Source organism: Sminthopsis crassicaudata, chromosome 2 (genome assembly GCF_048593235.1).
Source record: "Sminthopsis crassicaudata isolate SCR6 chromosome 2, ASM4859323v1, whole genome shotgun sequence".
Lineage (NCBI taxonomy): Eukaryota > Metazoa > Chordata > Mammalia > Dasyuromorphia > Dasyuridae > Sminthopsis > Sminthopsis crassicaudata.
The window spans coordinates 565,908,550-565,928,913 of NC_133618.1; the positions used below are offsets into that span (position 1 = coordinate 565,908,550).

A 20,364-nucleotide genomic window follows, 5' to 3' on the forward strand; every position below is an offset into this window, starting at 1 on the left:
GAAAACAGCGAGGATATCTCCTCCCACAGCTCCTGGATTTTTCCCCCACATTTCCCCAAAATCCGAGATTTATAGCCCTCATCTGGGCTCTCCCGCCTAGCGTGACCCAGCCCTGCCCACCCCTCTCTGTCACAATTACCCCTGCCCTATCGTCCTCCCCCGTTCCTTCCCTTAAACAGTAGTCTCTTATTGGCCGAAGACGTCAAAGGAGGCCAATTACCAAAATACACTCGGTCTGGGACCCAGCCTCCACTTGACGAGCGGCTGTTTGGACCAATGACCTAAAAAACCCTACTAGTGGGCGGCACCGATGCAATGGGAGCTCGGGGTTCCTAGAGTAGCGGGTGTGCGATCCAATGGACGAACCATAGCCCCGAGATTAGGGGTGTGGCGAAGCTGGTCGCTAGGGGGCGTGGCGTCAGTTGCCCGGGAGGGGCCGGTAGCGGCGGGAGCTGCACGGCACCGGCCGAAGGGTTCCGGCTGCATTTCCATGAGAGCAGCCGGCAAGAGCGGAAGAACTGGAACCGAATCGGGAGAAAATCTCGTCGCCATCGCCAGCCAGCGACAGGTAAGGGCCGTGATGCGCGACTGGGGCCCCGGCAGGCGGGTCCCGTCTCCGGGTGTTTCCCCATCCCCCTCCGTGTGGTCCCCATCCATCCATCTCTTGCCCTGGACCCCCGGACAGCTGATCCCCTCACGTTCCGGCCCTGTTTGCCGCTTCTCCTCGGCTTGTCCTGCGGACTCTCCGCCTCCCACCGCGCACTTGGTCCTCCTTCCGCCCGAGATCCCGGTGTTTTCCCCGAGAGCCCAGCTCTTCCTCTGGAGGTGCTTCCTTGTGGAGCTTCCTCCCGCACTGATGCCCCCAAACCACAGGCGCCGCCTGCCCCCATCTCCAGGCCTTGCCCCGAAGCCAGGTCCCTCCAGGTTTCCCTTTCTCTCCCCATCCCGGGGGCCTTCCGGTGCTCACCCCGGGGGGGGGGCTCCTTCGGAAATGGAACTGGTGCGGAGGGACGTCCTGATGTTTAACTCGGTTAGTCCTTTGTCCCCTTCTCTTCCTCTCCCGGCCCCGAGCTCCCTGGCATCTATGCCCGCTCCCAGCACCTCCTCCCGTCCCCTGGGGGAGAGCGCCGGGGTATCAGCAAACCGTCTTCCTTGAGGAGCTGTGGAAGGGAAGCTGGAGGTGTTTGCCCAGGAAAAGGAGACTTAGAAGGGATATGCGTGGCTGCTGTGCTAAATATTTGAATGGCTGTCTTGTGCAAAGAGGAAGAAGTAGAGGCTCGTTTCTTGTCGTGGCAAAGGTCAGCTAGGATCTAAAGGCTAAAGTTATGGGGAAGCGCTTTAGGCTCACTGAAAGAGAAACTCTATGCATTTTGAGCTGTCCAGCAGTGGAAAGGGAAATGCTTTATCAAAGAATTGGGCACCCCGTCACAGAGAGTAGATCTGGATGAGACCTGCCAGAAAAGCTGCAGAGGGAATTCCTGCATCGGCTTCTTTGGATTCTGGATTAGGTGACCTCCAAGATCCCTGTCTCAACTTAAAATCCTATGAGCGGTCTGCGTGGCCTGTAATATGCGCTATGTGCATTATATGAAATGAACATTGAAATAGAACTTGATGCATTGGAAGCCTCTGCTGTGGCTGGTAGCAAACAATATGGATCCCTTCCCTCAAAGGCAGGAGTTGACAAACTCTATGAAAGCTAATCATCCGAACCTTGCAGATATAGTTGTCATTCTTCCCTTACATCGATTCCTCTGACCCTTTAACTTTGAGAGCACCATTAGTTTCTCTGTGTCATCCTGGCAATTTTGCTAGCCAGAATCAAAGGAAGTGTAAGCTCAAAAAAGATACATTGCAAAGCTGTTATGTTTGTCAGATTTAATATGAAACCCTCATGATGCTTTCTGAGCTCCTGCAGCATTTCCTTATATCCAAATTAAAGAACCAGAAGTAAAGAAGAAACTGGCCCAGTTCTGCTGCCGCTCCAGTCCATTCTGAAAAGAACTTAAATGAAAGAAGCTTTATTTTATCTTCTGAAGGATAATCTTTTATGCCTTCTGGTTGAAATGACAATGATAAATCAGATGGCAGATGCAGTAGAGTTTGTTTCCTGCTGTTTTGCTTGCTTTAGGGGGTCCAACTGATAGGGAAAGTGAATCATAAGATTTCTTGTGGTCTCCTCCGCTTCTGCCTGTTTTACCATGGGTTATCCTCTGAATTATGAATTTGGAACAATTCTTACCCTCTATGTATTTAGGATGATCAGAATTTAGAGCTAGAAAGAACCTTGATGATCATTTAGTCCAAATCCCTCATTTTATAAATGATGATGAAATTGAGCCCCAGAAAGGTTTTCACTTGTACAAACATTTTAGTTACTGAGAATCAGAGTAGAACTCAGAGCACTTTACTCATTTCATTAGGGCACAGCTATGTAATTCTCTTTCTACTCGTTTCTAATTTTTCCTCCCATTGTGATGTTTGGATTACACAGTGTTATTTGTGTATAGTTTTGATTTTTTTTTAACCACCTGTTTTGTTTTTTGTTATTGTTGTTGTTGTTTATTTTATTTTTGTTTTCTCCTCTACCCAGGATTTTGCTAGTGTTTGCCCTATTCCTGGTCTATTAAAGGTTATCTTTCTTTTTATTTATAGATTCCTATGTTTTCCTCAGAGATAGGGGATAGAGGCTGCACCTGTGATTTTATTGGCAGAAGGAACTTCCCAGTGGTCCTCAAACTTTTTAAATAGGGGGCCAGTTCACTGTCCCTCAGACTGTTGGAGGGCTGGACTATAGTAAAAACAAAAACTCACACTCTGTCTCCCGTTCCTCAGCCCATTTGCCATTAAGCTGCAGGTGGCATATATGTCCTCAGTGGGCCATAGTTTGAGAACCCCTGTAATCTAGGCAAAGAAGGAAACTCTTTCAAAGAAGGCTGGCATACTCTTCAACTTCTAGTTTTAGAGTCTAACCTAGAGCATGGAGAGGTCAAGCAGACCAGACAATTTTTATTTTGTTTTCTTTTCTATTTTCCATCATGTATTAGACAACTGTAATGCCAACAAATTTCAGAATCAAATGCAAGTTTTCACAATATACTTAAAAAAAAAAACTTGCTTTTCAGCTTGATGAGAGAGTAAAGAAAGGCCACACAGAAATTGTTTCAATGATACCCTGTTTTCTTACCCACTAAACTTGATCAGGTTGTTGTAGGTGTCATCTAGATGATACAATTTGATTCTAAATCGATGAACATTTAAAGACAAAATTTTCAAGAGACATTGATTGTATTAAATGATTTTTGGAAGTACAGGTATCATCTGTCAACTGTATTCAAGCAAAGACTTAGTCATTTGAGTAGGGGTGGAATAGGTAATTCTATTTCTTACATTTTTTTAAAAAAAGCTTTGACTGATGATTGTTAGGAATCTTAAATGTTTCTTAATCTCCTCCCTTTTTTCACTTGCGCTGAAATGACAGTGACAAAACTAGATGGCAAGTGCAAAACAAGTTCTAGTTTGGTCTATTGGGTTTTCCCTTCTGTTTTCATTAGCACCTTCATGGCTTTTCAAAATAGCTGCCAAAAATATAGTTAAGTGAATTTATCAGCCCGACCCCTTCAAGCCATAGGACACTTGTCATCTTGATTTCATCTGAAACACCAAGCAGCTTTAGTTTTCCTGTAAATATATTTATTTACTTTCAGGATATAACTAAAGACTTTCATTCCTGGCTGACTGACATATTATTTTTCTTTCCTTAGATTTTCAGTTTTTTCTAGAGCAGGTCCAAAACTTGGCCATTTTGTAATTTCATAAAATAAACAGTTTGCTTTTTGTAGGGTGTGATATGTTTGTGGGTGAGAGGAGGAGGTCCTAAAGAAATGATCCAGGCCCTCATGGAACTTCTAATCTAGTAGTACAGCTTTAAGACATATCACAATACTTTTTGTTCCTTTTTTTTTTTTCATTAAAAAAAATAAAAACGCTACTTCCTCTTTAGTATTTTTCCCCTAGTGTAATGATGAAATTAGTGAAAGGGCTTCTTACGTGTTTTTTAGTTCTTATCTTCCAGGTACACTCTCTTGAGAAATTTTGGTACAGCTCTGAGTCTTTTGGCTTTTTACTGACCCCATATTTCTCTTGTTTCATTCATGGTAGGGAGACAAATACCATCTTTTTCTCATCTTCTCTTTATCGTTCCATATGGTCTTTGGCTGACCGTGGCAGAAAGGTGGTTTCTAACATCATAGAATTCCATATGGCAGGATTTCCTCCATGACATAACTACTGGATAAGTGCCTATTTTCACTGAGATGTCACTTTAGCCAGCCTTCTCGGCCTACTAGGGGATAGTTATTTCAGTTTCCTAATTGATGGCCCAATAATACTTTTATCCTTAGATGCTTTCTTTTTTATTTTATCTAACTTTTATTTACTTCTTTTTTCAACTAACAGACATTTGTTTTTCTCTCCCATTTAACTCCCCGCTCCTGCCATAAAATAAAAACAAAGTCCTTGTAACAAATATGAATAATCAACTAAACAAATTTCTGCATTAGGCATGACCAAAGGTTTATACCTCACCCTGCATCTTCAGACTATCACTTCTCTTTTAAGAGATGGGCATCATGATTCTTCAGCAGTCCTTAGAATAGAAATATGGTAGATCAGCATTTTGATCCAAGTTTTTAAGCACTCCTAATAATTAATTCAGTAACCATTTATTAAGATGTTACTATGTCAGGCCCTGTTAGGCACCAGGAAAACAAAGAGGAAAGGGGAAAAAAGAAGGAAAGAAGGAAAAAAAACCATTATCCTTGTGCTCAAGAAATTTATGTTTTATTGATATTTGTAAAGTTAAGATTCAGGTATTTAATTTAACCTTAGATCTTCTTGCTCAGTTCCTTAGTAGTTAAGAAAAGAAATCTAGGAGGGGTTAAGTGTCTTGGCCAAGGTCGTATAACTAGGTAAATGACAGGCAATTGCCTCCTTCAGTGATCTGGACTCAGAGGCATTATGTTCTCATATTTAAAGCCTTCTTTTCAATAAAAATCATGAGTATGAAATTATCTGACTCATATCTTTGCTTGGGGTCTGGGACATCTTGCTGTAGTGACACAGCTGGGTGCACTGTTTATATAAATTAGCAGCTGGAAGAAGGTTCGTTCTATGTTCGCCTTCACTGGTAAAAGAGCTGATAAGTAAACAGCTTGTTAGGGAATTGGAGCATTGACACTCTTGGTTTTTCCCTAGTGTGTGCGTTTCTTGTGTTTTCTTAAGTGGAGGCTTAGAATTAGTTATTTTAGTGTTGCTGTTGGAAATCAGTAAAATTTACTAGAAGATTTATTCCAAAGAGGCCGAGTTGCTTAGCTAATGGCTGTCTAGTTGGGGCTTTGAAACTTGACCTTTTCTACAAATTAGCCATCGCATTTAGGTGGCATTTGTGAATTAAAGCATATCATTCCCTGGTGGAAAATGTCATTCTCTTTCTATAGAGTATAAATAATTCTTAAGCAAATCCAGATAATACAACTTGTCAAAGTCATATCATGAATTAGTGAGGGTATCTAGGAATCAGAGCTGACTCTGAAATGGACCTTGAGTTAGTTACTTAAGAGTTGATTAGGTATGACTACACAGAAAAGATAACTTTATTTTTTTCTTAATCTCCAGAACAGACTCCCCAGCCACCTTTGGCACTTACAGCATTTGCAAACCTTACAGCACAATATAAATGTGAGTTATTATTGTTATTACTATTATTATTATCACAATTTTTTTTCAAAAGACATTCTTCCTGAAACTTACCCTGATTTCCCTCTCCCTTTCTAATTCTCTTAACTAAAGTAGTCTCAACCTCCTATTAATTTACCTTACCATTCTTATGGTAATTTAAAAGTTTACTTAAGAAAAAGTTGTTTCCTAGATCTTTCCCCTTTGATACTGGCAATGTCATAAGGGCAAGGGTTATTTATGTCTTCTTTTATCTCTCCACAGTGCTTAATTTGAGGCTATCAATAAAAGTAGTTGTATGACCTGATGGAAGAATTTTTTAAATTTTATCCTCTCTGCCACAGTGTGAGCTGGTGTCTACTTGCCAACCATTAGTGGAATAGGAGAGAAGTTTGTTGTACTATTCCTTTATGTTTTTGGAGACTTTCATGTATACATCCTTTAGTTGCTCTTCTTTAAATTACCTTTAATAATCATAAGAGCTAGCCTTTATAGAGTGCTTTAATATTTGCCAAGCACTTTCTATATATTCTTTCATTTGATCATTGACTAAACGTCAGTCACTTTAGCCTTTCTTTTTTGAACCCTATTTCCCAAAGCCTTTAATTCATTTTGGCTGTTTTCTGGAGCCTTCCTGAGTTCTCCAGATCATATTTTAATTGCATGTCTGAAATTAAATACAGCATGCTAATAAATAATACATAATAATGAAGCATAAAAGAACTATATATCTTACTCCTGTTTATATATCATAGTATCATATGTGCCTTCTTTAAAGCTAGAATACTAAAAGAAAAAGCTCGACTACTAAATTAATAATTTGTGGTCTACTTTGACCCCCTAGACCTTGTCTTGCTAGGCTTCTCCAATACCAATTCTGTCTTCAGCGGGTGTTTCTATGTTCTCTCATGGGTAAATTACTCTGTCACTTTCCCTGTCAGATTTCATCCTGATTATATCTGCCTATGTCTCCAATTTATAGACTAGCTTTAATTTGGCTTTTCAAGATGATAGATATTTGATCCCATCTAGAGCCTTTAATTTCTTGTCCATATTCTATAGCTCTTTAGCCGCACTACTCTGTTATTATAGAATTTTATTAAAGTGTGAAATATGAAGCAGTCTAAAATAACATTACTAAATTTTCTCTTCCTTTTTTGTCTTTATAGAAAAAAAGGAAATGTGCTTAGAGAAAGTTTCCATACTGTAGTATAACTATATGATTTCTCTGCTTATACAGTGTTTATCTGGCCATGCAAATAAGTATATTCATTGAAGGAAGAATTTAAAATTCTTCTTTCATCATATATGCCTTTAAAAGAAAAGTCTTATTGTTGGCTTTTGTTTTTAATACCATAGCTATTTCCCAATACATCCCTTCCCTGTAAGAGCTTCCATAGAAACCGTCCTTGTAACCAAGAAAAACAGTAAAGCAAAACCAGTTGACACAATTATTTCAGCTAAGAGCATCCACATTACTTCACCTTATTCCTGCTCTAGAACCAATACTGGGCATTGTATTTAATCAAAGTCCATTTGCCTTTTACTATTGTTTTCATTTATGTTACATAGATATCAATCTCCTGGTTCTATTTTCTTGGTTCTGATTATTTCATACAAATTTGTCCATGTCTCTCAAATTTTTTCTGGTTTTACATTTCCAGTAAAGAACATGCCACATTTTGCTTAGTCTTTTCAATTGATGGGCACCTACTTTGTTTCCTTTTTTCTTTTTTTCTTTTTCTTTCTTCTTCTTGTTTTTTTTTTTTTCTAACATAAGTGTTGCTTTGAATATCTTAATATATGTGGGACTGAGGGCATCTGGGTAGTGCAGTAAATAGATTGCCAGCCCCAAGTTCAAATATGGCCCATGATCTTGGGCAAGTCACTTAGCCCCAGTTGCCTGTGAAAGTACACACACACACACACACACACACACACACACACACACACACACACAGGGGTGGGGGTGGGATGGGGGTGTGGACCTTTCTATTTTTGACCTTCTCTGGGACATATCTAGTAGTGGGATGGCTGGATTAAAGGATATGAACAATAATTCTTCTCACATAATTCCCAATTCTTTTCCCAAATAGATCCATTTACATTTCTTTCAGTTCTGTATTAGTTTAATTTATCATTCTACAAACTAATATTTTGGCTTTTTATTATCTTTACTAGTTTGATGAAGTGGAAATCTCGAAAGTTATTTTAATTTGCATTTCTCATTATTTTGAAATCTTTTTCATGTGGTCATTTTTCTGCCTGCAAGTCTTATTTTGAAAACCATCAATACTTTTTTGCCCTTCATTCTCGCTTACTTTTGAAGTATGACCTTGGGTAAGTGATTTAGAACAGTTAGTGATTTTTAATTTTCCTAGGACTTAATAGGGATAATTGCAATCTAGTTTAATCATAGTTTTAACAAATTCTGTTGTACTATACTTACCATACGGAAAAATTAAGCATTTCTATTTTTTAAATATTGTATGAGACATTGAGATCTGAAATTATCAGCAATGCATTTACCAAAGATTCTTCTATCTCCTGAGATAAATGACTTTGTTGTAACATCTGAACCAGGGGTTAGAAGCAAAGATTTGGATCTACAACTCTGAATTTGATATCATTTGCACAGTGTTCTCTGGTTGGTTGTTTGGATACATGTGCTTAATTAAGTTTACAAATTTCATTTCCAGATACAAAAGTATTAGGTAATAGAACAGATAGACTGTTGCTCTTTATTTGGATTGCTTTTCCTTTCTCATAGAGATGTAATATGATTCACATATGCCATCATAGCTTGAATATGAGGTTTTACAGGACCTTAAGAGTTACAAAAGATATTAGAGTTCAGACTAGTCCACCCAAAGCAGAAACACTCCAACATCTGACATTTCTGTATGAAATCAATTGAATTTATCTATATTAGTGAAGAGAAGATTTTCAAAGGGAAACTTTTTCTTTGAAATGTATGATATATGTTTGGAAGAATAGAATTGCCTTCCTCATTATGTTTTCCTTTGACTAACTGTAAAATTTATATTCTCTTAAATCATTGAATAACTGATAGTGCCAGGAAGCAGCCCAAAGTATGCTGGGTTTATCCATTTGCCACAAAAAGAATAACTTGGAGCTGACTGTAGAAGACAGTTGTTTCTGAGCTGCTCCCTTTGCTGACTGTTGATGTAATTGAACTCATTTCCTTGTGAATTGCTGGGTTTCTATTGGTTTTCAGGAGTAATCTGATTTTGACATTAATTTTACCAAAAAACTGAGGTAAATAAAATGTAACTAGATATTTGTGGTGATTTGGGCTCCCTCTATCTTGTGACTGATTTTTATATCTCAGAAGCCTAATAATCCTGGTGCTGCATTTCTGATATAAACTCAATATAAATGGAATCATTATTTCTAGTACCTCACATCTCATTTTAGTTTGATGATTATGTGCTAGATACCCTTTGCTTCTAAGATAGGAAAAACCAACTACAGTTCCATTCTCCGTTCCATTCATGTAAATCTAGTGCTCACTCTTGTCAATGACATTGAAAAACACACCCTTTTAAAATGGTTGCTATTGGAAAGTGCCAGATTATTCCCAAGAATATTTTCCTTATTGAAAAAGCTTCATAAAACACATTTCCTACCTTGTCATTATTATCAACTATTATCAACTATTTAGTGCATGCCATATGTTAGGTATTTTATACTACATTTAATAGATTTGATAGACCATTCTATCAAAGCACTTAATTCTCTCATACTCTATTTTTTATTATTAATAGCTTTTTATTTACAAGATATATGCATGGGTAATTTTTCAGCGTTGACCCTTACAAAACCTTCTGTTCCAACTTTTTTTCCTCCTTCCCCCCACCCCCTCCCCTAGATGGCAGGTAGACCAATACATGTTAAATATGTTAAAGTATATATTAAATACAATATATGTATACATATTCATACAGTTATTTTGTTGCACAAGAAAAATCAGACTTAGAAATAAGGTAAAAATAGCCTGAAAAGGTAATCAAAAATGCAAGTGGACAAAAACAGAAAGAGTGGAAATGCTATGTAGTGTTTCACATTAATTTCCCATAGTTCTTTCACTGGGTGTAGCTGGTTCTCTTCAATATTGAACAAATGGAACTGATTTGGTTCATGTCATTGTTGAAGAGAGCCACATCCATCAGAATTGATCATCATATAATATTATTGTTGAAGTATATAATGATCTCCTGGTCCTCCTCATCTCATTCAGTAGCAATTCATGTAAGTCTCTCCAGGCCTTTCTGAAATCATCTTGTTGGTCATTTCTTACAGAACAATAATATTCCATAACATTCATATACCACAATTTATTCAGCCATTCTCCAATTGATGGGCATCCATTCATTTTCCAGTTTCTAGCCACTACAGAAAGGGCTGCCACAAACATTTTAGCACATATAGGTCCCTTTCCCATCTTTAGTATCTTTTTGGAATATAAGCCCAGTAAAAGCACTGCTGGATCAAAGGGTATGCAGAGTTTGGTAACTTTTTGGACATAATTCCAGATTGCTCTCCAGAATGGTTGGATTCGTTCACAACTCCACCAACAGTGCACCAGTGTCCCAATTTTCCCACATCCCCTCCAACATTCATCATTATTTTTTCCTCTCATCTTAGCCAATCTGACAAGTGTGTAGTGGTATCTCAAGAGTTATCTTAATTTGCATTTCTCTGATTAATAATGAGTTGGAGCATCTTTTCAGATGGCTAGAAATAATTTCCATTTCTCCACCTGAAAATTGTCTGTTTATATCCTTTGACCATTTATCAATTGGAGAATAGCTTGATTTCTTATAAATTAGAGTCAATTCCCTATATATTTTGGAAATGAGGACTTTAATCAGAACTTTTGACTGTAAAAATGTTTTCCCAGTTTATTGTTTCCCTTCTAATCTTGTCTGCATCAGTTTTGTTTCTATAAAAACTTTTTAATTTGATACAATCAAAATTTTCTATTTTGTGATCAATAATGAATTCTAGTTCTTCTTTGGTCACAAACTCCTTCCTCCTCCACAGGTCTGAGGGGTAAATTATCCTATGTTCTTCTAATTTATTTATAATCTCATTCTTTATGCCAAGATCATGAACCCATTTTGAACTTATCTTGGTATACAGTGTTAAGTGTGGGTCAATGCCTAGTTTCTGCCATACTAATTTCAAATTTTCCCAACAGTTTTTGTCAAACAGTGAATATTTATCCCAAAAGCTGGGGTCTTTGGGTTTGTCAAACACTAGATTATTATAGTTATTGACTATTTTGTCCTGTGAACCTAACCTATTCCCCTGATCAACTAGTCTATTTCTTAGCCAATACCAAATGGTTTTGATGACCTCTGCTTTATAATATAGTTTTTCTCTCATACTCTATTAGGCTTTATCAATGTAGGCCTTTCTTCCAGTAATGCAGATTGTGCCATCTTCTAGGACTTATTAGAAGGTAAATGCTACTTTAATTCAAAATTTCATTATCCTATTACCAGATTGATGGTGGACCTCTCCAAGTGCAGCTGACCTAGTCTTTGGACATTTGACAGTCTATCACTGAGCCCATACTCAAAACAATTCCTACTTACTAAGTCCTACAAGAGTTTGAAATCTATTAAAATATAACCTTCTAGAACTCACCTCTGTACCACATTGAAAATTCTAGTGGAGACAAAAAGTTTATCAAAGGTATATGTAATCTAATTCAACAAACGTTTTTATTAAGCATTTAATGTACAAGGCACTATGCTTAGTACAAAGGGTACAAAGATAAGATGTAGCTCCAGTCCTTAACAAATTTATAACCAAAATATTTATGCAAGTAATCATAATACAAATATGTGTTTTGCTATACTAAATAAATCTTTAGTAAATGTTTGTTGAGTTAAGTGGAAAGGGTGGACTCAAATACTGTGGGGAGAAGTTGCAGGATAGATATCTAACTTAGAAGGAATAAGGATAACTTTATGGAGGTGTCAGTACTGGAATTGGATCTTGAAAGGAAGAAAAGTATTTCAAGGTCTGAAATTTGTAGGTGAGCACATAGTAGATGTTTAATAAATGTTTATTAATTACTGGTATAAGGATGAAAAATGCAAAAATGATTTTTAAAATGACTTTGACCTGGTTTTGTTTTCGAACTTACCCCTTATTCACCTCTTTCTTATCTTCCAGAAAGTCATTTTGATGAGCCAGAAAATTTTGCCCTAGGCTAATTGCTCTGGTCTATTAACCCAAACTGATTATGAAAATACTAAAGTATTTAGGGAAGCATTTTCCTTTTTTTCTTGAATCTTAGAAGAATCAACTGATGACCAAATTCTTGTTTAATTTCTTAATTAATCCCAAACTAACATATTACAGACCAAGGGCATTTGTTAAAATATATATTCTTTAGGGTAAACAGGAGATGCCACTGATCATTTTATTAACATATATTGTGTTCTTTTAAGACTGACATGATTGGATCATTTTTGGCATTATCTCTATGATTCTACTCTTGACTCACTGTGACATTATGCATGCTCTGATTGATTCATTCCTAAATTAAGTATGCTCTGTTTTTATTAAGTGGTTTTAAGGATTAATAAATTATTTGGTTTTTCTTACCTTAAGATAATTCTACTTTTGAGACTCTAAATCTGTATATGAGAAAAAAGGACTGAATGATCTTCATGGTCCCTTTCAGCTTTTAATATTCTATATATGAAATAAACAAAAGGGAAATTATTTGTACAGATGTTCATAGAAATGCTGCTTTTGAAAGCAAAAGAAAGGGTAGAATATTCCTAATGTCCCACAATAAGAGAACACCTTAACAATTTATGGTATCTTAATATCATAATAATAGTACTAGTGGTAGAAGGAGTTACTGACATTTACAGAGTGATAAAGTCTGTAAAGGTTTTTATAGATATCAAATTTATCCTTATATACAATCCTGAGAGCTAGGTGGTGTTATTACCTCCATTTCATAGTTGAGGAAATTGGGGCAGAGGTTGTGACTTGTCCAGGTCATACAGCTAGGAAGTTTCTGAGGAGGCCATATTTGAAGTCAGGTCCTCCTTACTCCAGGCTCAGCATGCTATCCATCCAATGAGCCACCTAGCTATAATGTTAAGTGAAAAGAGCAGAATCCAGCTGCTGTTCATGTTGACAGCTATGTAAAATGTTCTATCTATATCTATATATGTATATGGGTATGTGGGTGTGTATGGAGTTGACATGAAGTTCTTTAGTAGTTTAATGCTAAATAGACTTTGCTATACAAGTTGTTTATAATAAATTTTTGTTCAATGCTTTACCAAACTAGTAATCAATGAATTTCACGGTCCCTTACTATTGAGGATTTGCTTATAATGTTCCTTTTATTGACTTTTTCTAAAATGTACCTGTAGGTAATTGCTACATTTTTCAAACTAGCAATAAATACAAATTGTATTATCGTTTAAGAAGGCTTGGGTTTGATGTTAAAAGGTATTAAATTCCGGCTCCAAAATTTACTAGCTATATGATCATGGACAAGTCATTTAGTTAATCTGAAAAATGGAAATGATAATATTTGTGCTAATATCTCACATGCTTATTGTCAGGAAAGCACTTTGAGACCCTTAAAGCATTCTATAAATGTAAATGGTTATCATTCATCAGTGAAAGAGAAGGGAGAGGAGGCTTAGGTAAGTATTCAGAGATATCCATTGGTGTCAAGATCACAGTGTTTTGGTGGTGGTAGTGTTTCATTTTGATGCCTATTAAATCACATATAGTTGAGGTAGGATATGTTATTTAAACATATGATGGGTATTTATTTAGCACCCAGGTGGTTTATAACTCTGTACTTAAAAAATGTTTTATTGATATTTTTTGTTTTTACTTCACCTTCATTTCCAAATACATCCTTTTTTTCTCTTTCCCCAGAGAGAATTCTTTTATAGCAAAGTATAAAAAAGAAAAAGAAAAAAATCAATTTAGCAATTGACATGTCAGTTGAATCTAAGAATATATGCAGTTTTCCACACCCATAGTCTCCTCACTGCAAAAAAAGGGAGAATGCATTTTTTTCTGTCTTCTAAAAGTCACTTACTTAAAAAAAAATGAATTCATATTATTAGCATATGTAACACTTGCCTACTATAGAGAGCACTGTTTGATGCTAGAAAATACACAGAGCAATAGAGGACAGAATCCTTGCTGTCAAGGAGTTTGCCATTTAACTTTATTCAGGTCTTCTTTTACTCAACATAATCTTTGACCTACTATACCAGTCAAGTCATGTGATTGTTGTATTTATGAATTTAGCTCTATTTTAACTTGAAAAGGCTCTTTTCCCTCAATCAATCAGGAGAGCTTTCTAGAGAAAATAAGTGTTGACTTGCAGCTGAAAGGGAAGATGTGCTTTGGATACAAGCTAAGAGTACCAGTCATGATTCAGCAGGAGAAAATAAGAAGAGCAATAGAAGAGTGGACATCCCTAATGTAGAACGCTGATGGCCAGAGTTAATAAAAAATAAAATCATCATCTCTTGGCCAGCCTTCTCCAAGCTTAGCTGGACTGAGTTTCAAACAATAAACATTTCCTTGTCACCTAGTTTGTGCTTGGAGGTTTTTTTAGTATAGACGTCTACTAGAGTAGACCACTTAGTACCATAGTCTTTAACAACCCAGAGAAGGACTAAGAGTTACTACCATATAGATCTTAGAAATAATTCATAATTGACCCATTCCACTCCAAGCTTAACCTAATGATAAGGACATTTCTAAGTAGTTTGAATGGTGATTTCTTAGAATCATTCTCTTTTCTTAATTTCAACAAGTATTTACTGAGTATCTAATAGGTGGCTATTAATATAATTTAAATTTTAAGGGGGTATTGCTATAGAAATGAGACATACTACATTACTATGTAGGCCTGATCAAAAAGGCACTGACCCACATTTCTATCAGAATATATATAAAGGTACAGAATTTGAATTACTTTTAAAGAGATCTTGAAAACTATATATGTCACTATACAGCATCTACCCTATAAAGGAGAGTGACAAACTAAGGAAGAAGAGAATTTAAGAATTTTAGACAGATATGGAAAGAAATTTTCTTTAAAATGATTAAATCTACAAATCTCATGTTTTTAAGATCATATTCTTCTGCTCAGATGTCATCATTAGGTGTAATGTAATGTTACATTCCATCTATGTTGGCAGATGACACCGCATGTCTCGCTATCATAGGTAGGGTAGGAATGCTTCCCAGTTTTTTCAGCCTTTTGTTAACCCCATGTATAAGGCAGATTAAACTAATATGGTAAAGATAGTACTTAGACTATACCTTATCCTATTCCCAAAACAACTATAAGAATTCAAATTGTAAGTGATAGCCTGAGATCTTGATAGAATGTTTCTATTTTGCCCTACTACTCAGCTTGAACTTTTCTCTTTCATTAGGTCAGTCTTTCCCCCATGTCCTGAGTTTAGCATGCTCATTCCATCTGCATGACTTGGTTCAGCTGTTTCCCTTCCTGGACTCCTGTCCATTTTCCATTATCTGGAGACCGCTTCCCCCATCTAAATCTTACTAATCCATCAAGAATAAACTCAAGCCTTACCTCGGTGACTCTTTCCCAAGTCTCTCACTTGAATTTCTACAGTTAGTATAAACATTTAATAATTCTTTGCTCTTAAGTTATTTTCTCATTGTATTTTCACTGTCTGGTCTCCTTTATCAAATTGTAAACTCCTGAGGAAGTTCTTGGTGTTGCCCTTTTTTTACATCTTCATGTTGCTCCAACTTCTCTCTTCCCTTCTACCTGACAACACACAAAAACAACAGAAATCTAATAGAGTCTGGTATGGAGTAGTAAGCATTCAACATACTTCCGTTGTTTGGTTGTGAAGTGGTAGTACAAATGTGAGCAACAGAATAACTTCTAGATTATAAGTGCCTTGAGGATAATGATCATGTTTTATTTAATTTTATTATATACTCTCCTAACTCAATGCTTTGTCCTTAAGACACTTAATAATAATGTTTAATGAATTAATAACTTCTTAGCTAGATGTTTGTCATTTTCCATATAGGCACAACTCAAAACAAAACAATTAATTTGAAATTTTTAAAAAAATCCTAGTCAAGGCTGCTAAGAGTATTGGGAACCATAAACATTTCATCCTCTTCTTATTCTTTGAGAAGCCTTTCAGCTTCCTCTTTATACTCATTTTACTAAGTGTGAGAGTAGAAGAATGGTGGTTGTACCTCATGAAAGTAAGGCAGGATTGAAAAGTGATAGTTGAGAGGCAACTAGATGGTACAGTAGATAAAGCCCCAGCCCTGAAGTCAGGAGGATTTGAGTTCAGATGTGGCCTCAGACACTTAACACTTCCAACTATGTGATCCTGAACAAGTCACATAACCCCAATTGCCACGGGGGGAAAAAATGGGATAGTTGAGGGAAGGAAAAATATACAAGGAAGAATGAAGGATTTGAGTTCAGGTCTTTGGTACTGGAGGCCCAAAGCTCCATCTCCTGATCAACTAGTCGCCTCCAGGCCTACTTTCCTTTAGGAAATAGGTAATGCTAAAGTTGGATAAATTGAAACGTGTGTTCTATATTTTATCAGAAATGCATTGTCTTAATTCCTAACAGATTGATCTTCCAAATACAATGATTTCTAAGACTTTGGCTATGAGCCCTGCTTTGGTCCCTCCTAAATCCTGAATTCCTGTTCTGCAACCTCCCTATCCCTTTGGTCATTAAATGATCTGTAAATAAATACCACACAAGTTCAGTAAAAGAAGAATTGTCCTATAATACAAATAATCACTCCCTAATGTATTTGTTCTATGTTGCACCACACCTGTCTCTCAGCTGCTTTATTATCTAGCACTGCCTCTTTTATAGAGCACCTGTGGCATGTTGTTCAGAAGTAAGAGCTGCTTTTTGCTCAGAGAGTATACAGTTTAGACACAGAGCATGAACAGAAATGTGCCCATGGGAGAAGTGTGGAACAGCAGGTTGGAGTTACTTTGTGTTTTAATGAAGGCCTAGAAAACTTACTGAGACAAGGGAATGCTCCGCAGGAGGGAATGTATGACATAATAATGAAAACTTAGTATTAGAATTATGAGGAAAATGAGAAAACTGTGATTTTATATGTGTAGAGATTTTTGTTTTGTTTTTTCTCTTTGCTTTGGAAGAGCTACTTCATTGGCAGTAACCTCCAAACAAAATGGATTCTATTGCTTTTGCTTTACAGTTGTAGATGTTTTTGAATTTTGCATCACACCTTATCCTTTGGTATGTGTGAAAGTGATGTATTGAAGCACTTTTTATAGGATTGACACATTTATGAGGAATTTGACAAGAGGCCACCTTCAGGATCTTTTTTTCCACATCCCACAGAACCAGGGTATCTCAAAGATGAAAGGAATCTTAAGGTTATTTAGTCCAATATGAACTTAAACAAGGATTTCCTCCATGATTGAACAAATAAAAAACATTAAGTGCTTAACTGTATGCCAGGCACTGTGCTAAGCAATGGGGATACAAATAGAAAAGAGAATCAGACAATTCCTGTCATCAAGTAAATTAGATTCTAATGGAGGGACATTTAAAGGGAGTAGTAGCTAGGGAAGGGTGTCTTAATCTGGGAAATTTTAAAAAAATCAAGTGAATCACTTTAGTAAGATGTGCATTATCAACTATCAGCAATCAACTATCAATTTGTTGATCAACAAAAATAGTGTCTTAGCTGCTACCAATTCCATATCAGATTTTTACTATATGTGGCTATTTGGGAGGAGATAATTTAATCTATAATATATTCAAATCTGTTTAGTAACGAATAATGAAGTAATAAGATTCTATCTTCTCTACTGCTTTTATTTTCCTTTTGTAGACATCTGTCTCTGTTGAAAAACTAAATCATAAATACAAGTATATTCTTAAGCTTCCTAGATTACCTCTTAGTTCTTTTCTCTGGCTTTTTAACTATCTCTTCATTGTGCAATCTGTTGATTTCTAATCCCTCAAATAGAAAATCTCTGTAAGAATTTAAATAGTTGGTTTTGAATGCTGAGGGACTAAATTCCTTAATGTTATAGAATACAAGTTCCCTGAAGGCAAATTTTTGTTTTTGTATCTACAGTGACTGGCATTTTAAACTTGGCACATAATAGGAACTTGATAAATACTTTTTCATAAATCTGGAAATCATAGATTTAGAGAGCGATCTTAGATTTAGAGGTGGTGGAATCCTATACCTTCAGTTTACAAATAAAGAAATTGAGTGTCAGAATCACATAGACACTAAGTGACAAAGACAGGGATTGATTCCTGTTGGTTCAAAAAGACAGTGCTCTTTATCCATTATTCTTTGTTGGCAATGGGTTAAGCCAAACTCTTTTGAGTGATTATTTTGTTTATTAGGTGGTTCTACTGTGTTCCTGAGCTTGATTCAAGCTGGAGCATCTGTAGTGCCTCATTTCACAAGAAGTCCCACTTCAGCTAGTTTCTACACAAGAGAGTCTCCATGACAGTAGCAAACACTTTTTTCCTAATGAATGTGTGTGTGTGTGTGTGTGTGTGTGTGTGTGTGTGTGTGTGTGTGTGTGTGGCTTTGTTTTATGCTTTTCTCTTATTCATCAGAATTTTTAGTTAACTCTTTTGTCTTATTTTTAAATTGATGTGCTTAGGGAACACCTTGTTGTAGAGAGCCTTTAAAACAGTATCATATAGAGTCAATTTTTAGAATAGGTTTATTAGATTGTAGATTTAGAGTTAGAAGGGACTAGTTCAACCCTCTCATTTTCAAACAAGGAACTGAGGCCAGTAGTGAAAAGAGAACAAATAATAAAACACAATGGGATTTTCTATTTACATTTTCCAGGCAGTTCTGTGATCTAAAGTGGTGTCTTCTGTAGAATATCATTTGTGAAAATCTACTTCTTCCTTTCTTAAACATGCCTTTGAAATGTGTAAAGATTGTTTTCATAAAAATTTTGTTTAAAAGAGAGATTGGGGGTAGGAAGAGGGAGAAGGGAAGCAGGAAGGGAGAGAGAAAATAGGTAGGTAATATGAATACATTGGTAATTATTGTTACTCTTTTTTTTTTTTTTTTTTAAACAGTAAGATCATAGAAGTATAGATTAGAGATGGAAAGGAACTTTAGATGTCATCTGGCCATTTTATAGATGCAGAAAATGAAACTCGGAGAGATTAAGTAATTTGTTCAGGACCTAATGTTCCAATCTTTCCTATCAGAGAGAAAAAGACCCAGTGCCAATGAACTTCTGAATTCATATCATGTCTATGACCTGTTCTCTTTTTCACCCTCATCCTTCCCTTCCCTTTATTCCCTCCCCTCCCACATACACACACATCCAGGGAACACAACATTCAGTATCTTTGAAGTACTAATTTTTGTGTTTTACCATCTATCCCTCAGCCTTGGAAATCTTTGAAGAAGGTACTGAGATTGAATTTTGAATTATCCTATAGTCACCTGCACAAAATGTGTTTTATATATTGGAATCTAGCTAAAATACTTTCAATGACGTTGAAATAATGTGCAGCATGTTATTTAATTAATTATAACTTTCAGCTATGGATATGAAAGAATTTTATAAGCCTTATTTTGTAGAAAGGATTATACCCATTTGCAGTGGCAGAGCAAGGAACTAAAAGGAAGTTTAAGAGTTAAATCCAAAGTCAACTTGGAGATAAGCTCAAATCAAAGGCAGAGATAAGCTTCCTGGATGAGTGGAGGTAATTACTTTCATGACTGGTAGCAAATAAAGTGGAGACAGGAACAGAATGGGAAACTCAACTACTTTGGCATGTCATTAAAACTACTCATAAATTCCCTTCAGCTTAAGAGTCCTTGGTACGAGAAGTTCCAGGGCTAGGCAGGTAACTCTCAGCCATATTTATTTACCAATTGGGGAATATACCAGCTATGGTTCTTTTGTAATTCCCCAAACAGGCATCATAGTAATTGTTGCTATTTATGTCTTCTCTCTCTTAATTATTTCCTATTTACCTTGTATATATCATGTTTCTACAGGTTTGGTTGCCCAATGTCTCTCACATTCTTTAAGAAGCTCCTTAAAGAGCTCTTTTTTGCCTCTTTTTGTACCCCCAACCTTTACAACAATACTTGGCATCTAATAGGCACCTAATAAATGCTTATTAACTGACTGTGAAGATGTGTTAAGTCTTGAAAATTCAGGAAGGTAATGACTATTCATTGGAAACCTAAATGAGATTTTTTTTAGCAGATAAACAACAATCCTATTCACATTTCTTCATCTAGAGGTATACTGCATCATAAATCATTTTGACTTAATTTGCTAGCCGCCTTAACCAAAATGAATCATTGTTAGCCTTCCTAAGGTTTATGTATTCAGCACAATTGAACCTGAATTCATCTTTCAATGGTGCAATGGAAAAAAAAAAAAAAAAGGACAAGATTTGGAGCCTAGAATACTGAGTTTCAAATCCTGACTCTGCCACTCAAGAGTCTATGTGATCTTGGGCAAATCAATTTCCTCATCTGTAAAATGAAGGGGGTTTGCTTAGAGCATTTCTAAGGTGTTTTC

The 20,364-nt window shown here is 36.3% G+C and overlaps 1 protein-coding gene and 1 long non-coding RNA gene across 3 annotated transcripts in view; one reads left to right on the forward strand and one right to left on the reverse strand.

Annotated features, from left to right (window-relative positions):
• The first annotated feature begins 428 nt into the window (after positions 1-428).
• The window catches only part of ABHD2 (abhydrolase domain containing 2, acylglycerol lipase), a 108,216-nt gene continuing 88,280 nt past the window's right edge, over positions 429-20,364 (forward strand). Inside the window, exons 1-2 of one of the 2 annotated variants that reach the window (XM_074295129.1) lie at positions 429-568; positions 5,677-5,739. The gene's annotated coding sequence lies outside the window, so the exon portion shown is untranslated. The remainder of the gene's footprint in view (positions 569-5,676; positions 5,740-20,364) is intronic. The other variant, XM_074295128.1, reaches the window with a different exon arrangement.
• Positions 15,492-20,364, reverse strand: part of LOC141558234 (uncharacterized) — a 64,765-nt gene continuing 59,892 nt past the window's right edge. The window contains exon 3 of the long non-coding RNA XR_012487001.1: positions 15,492-15,574. This is a non-coding gene — a long non-coding RNA (uncharacterized LOC141558234). The remainder of the gene's footprint in view (positions 15,575-20,364) is intronic.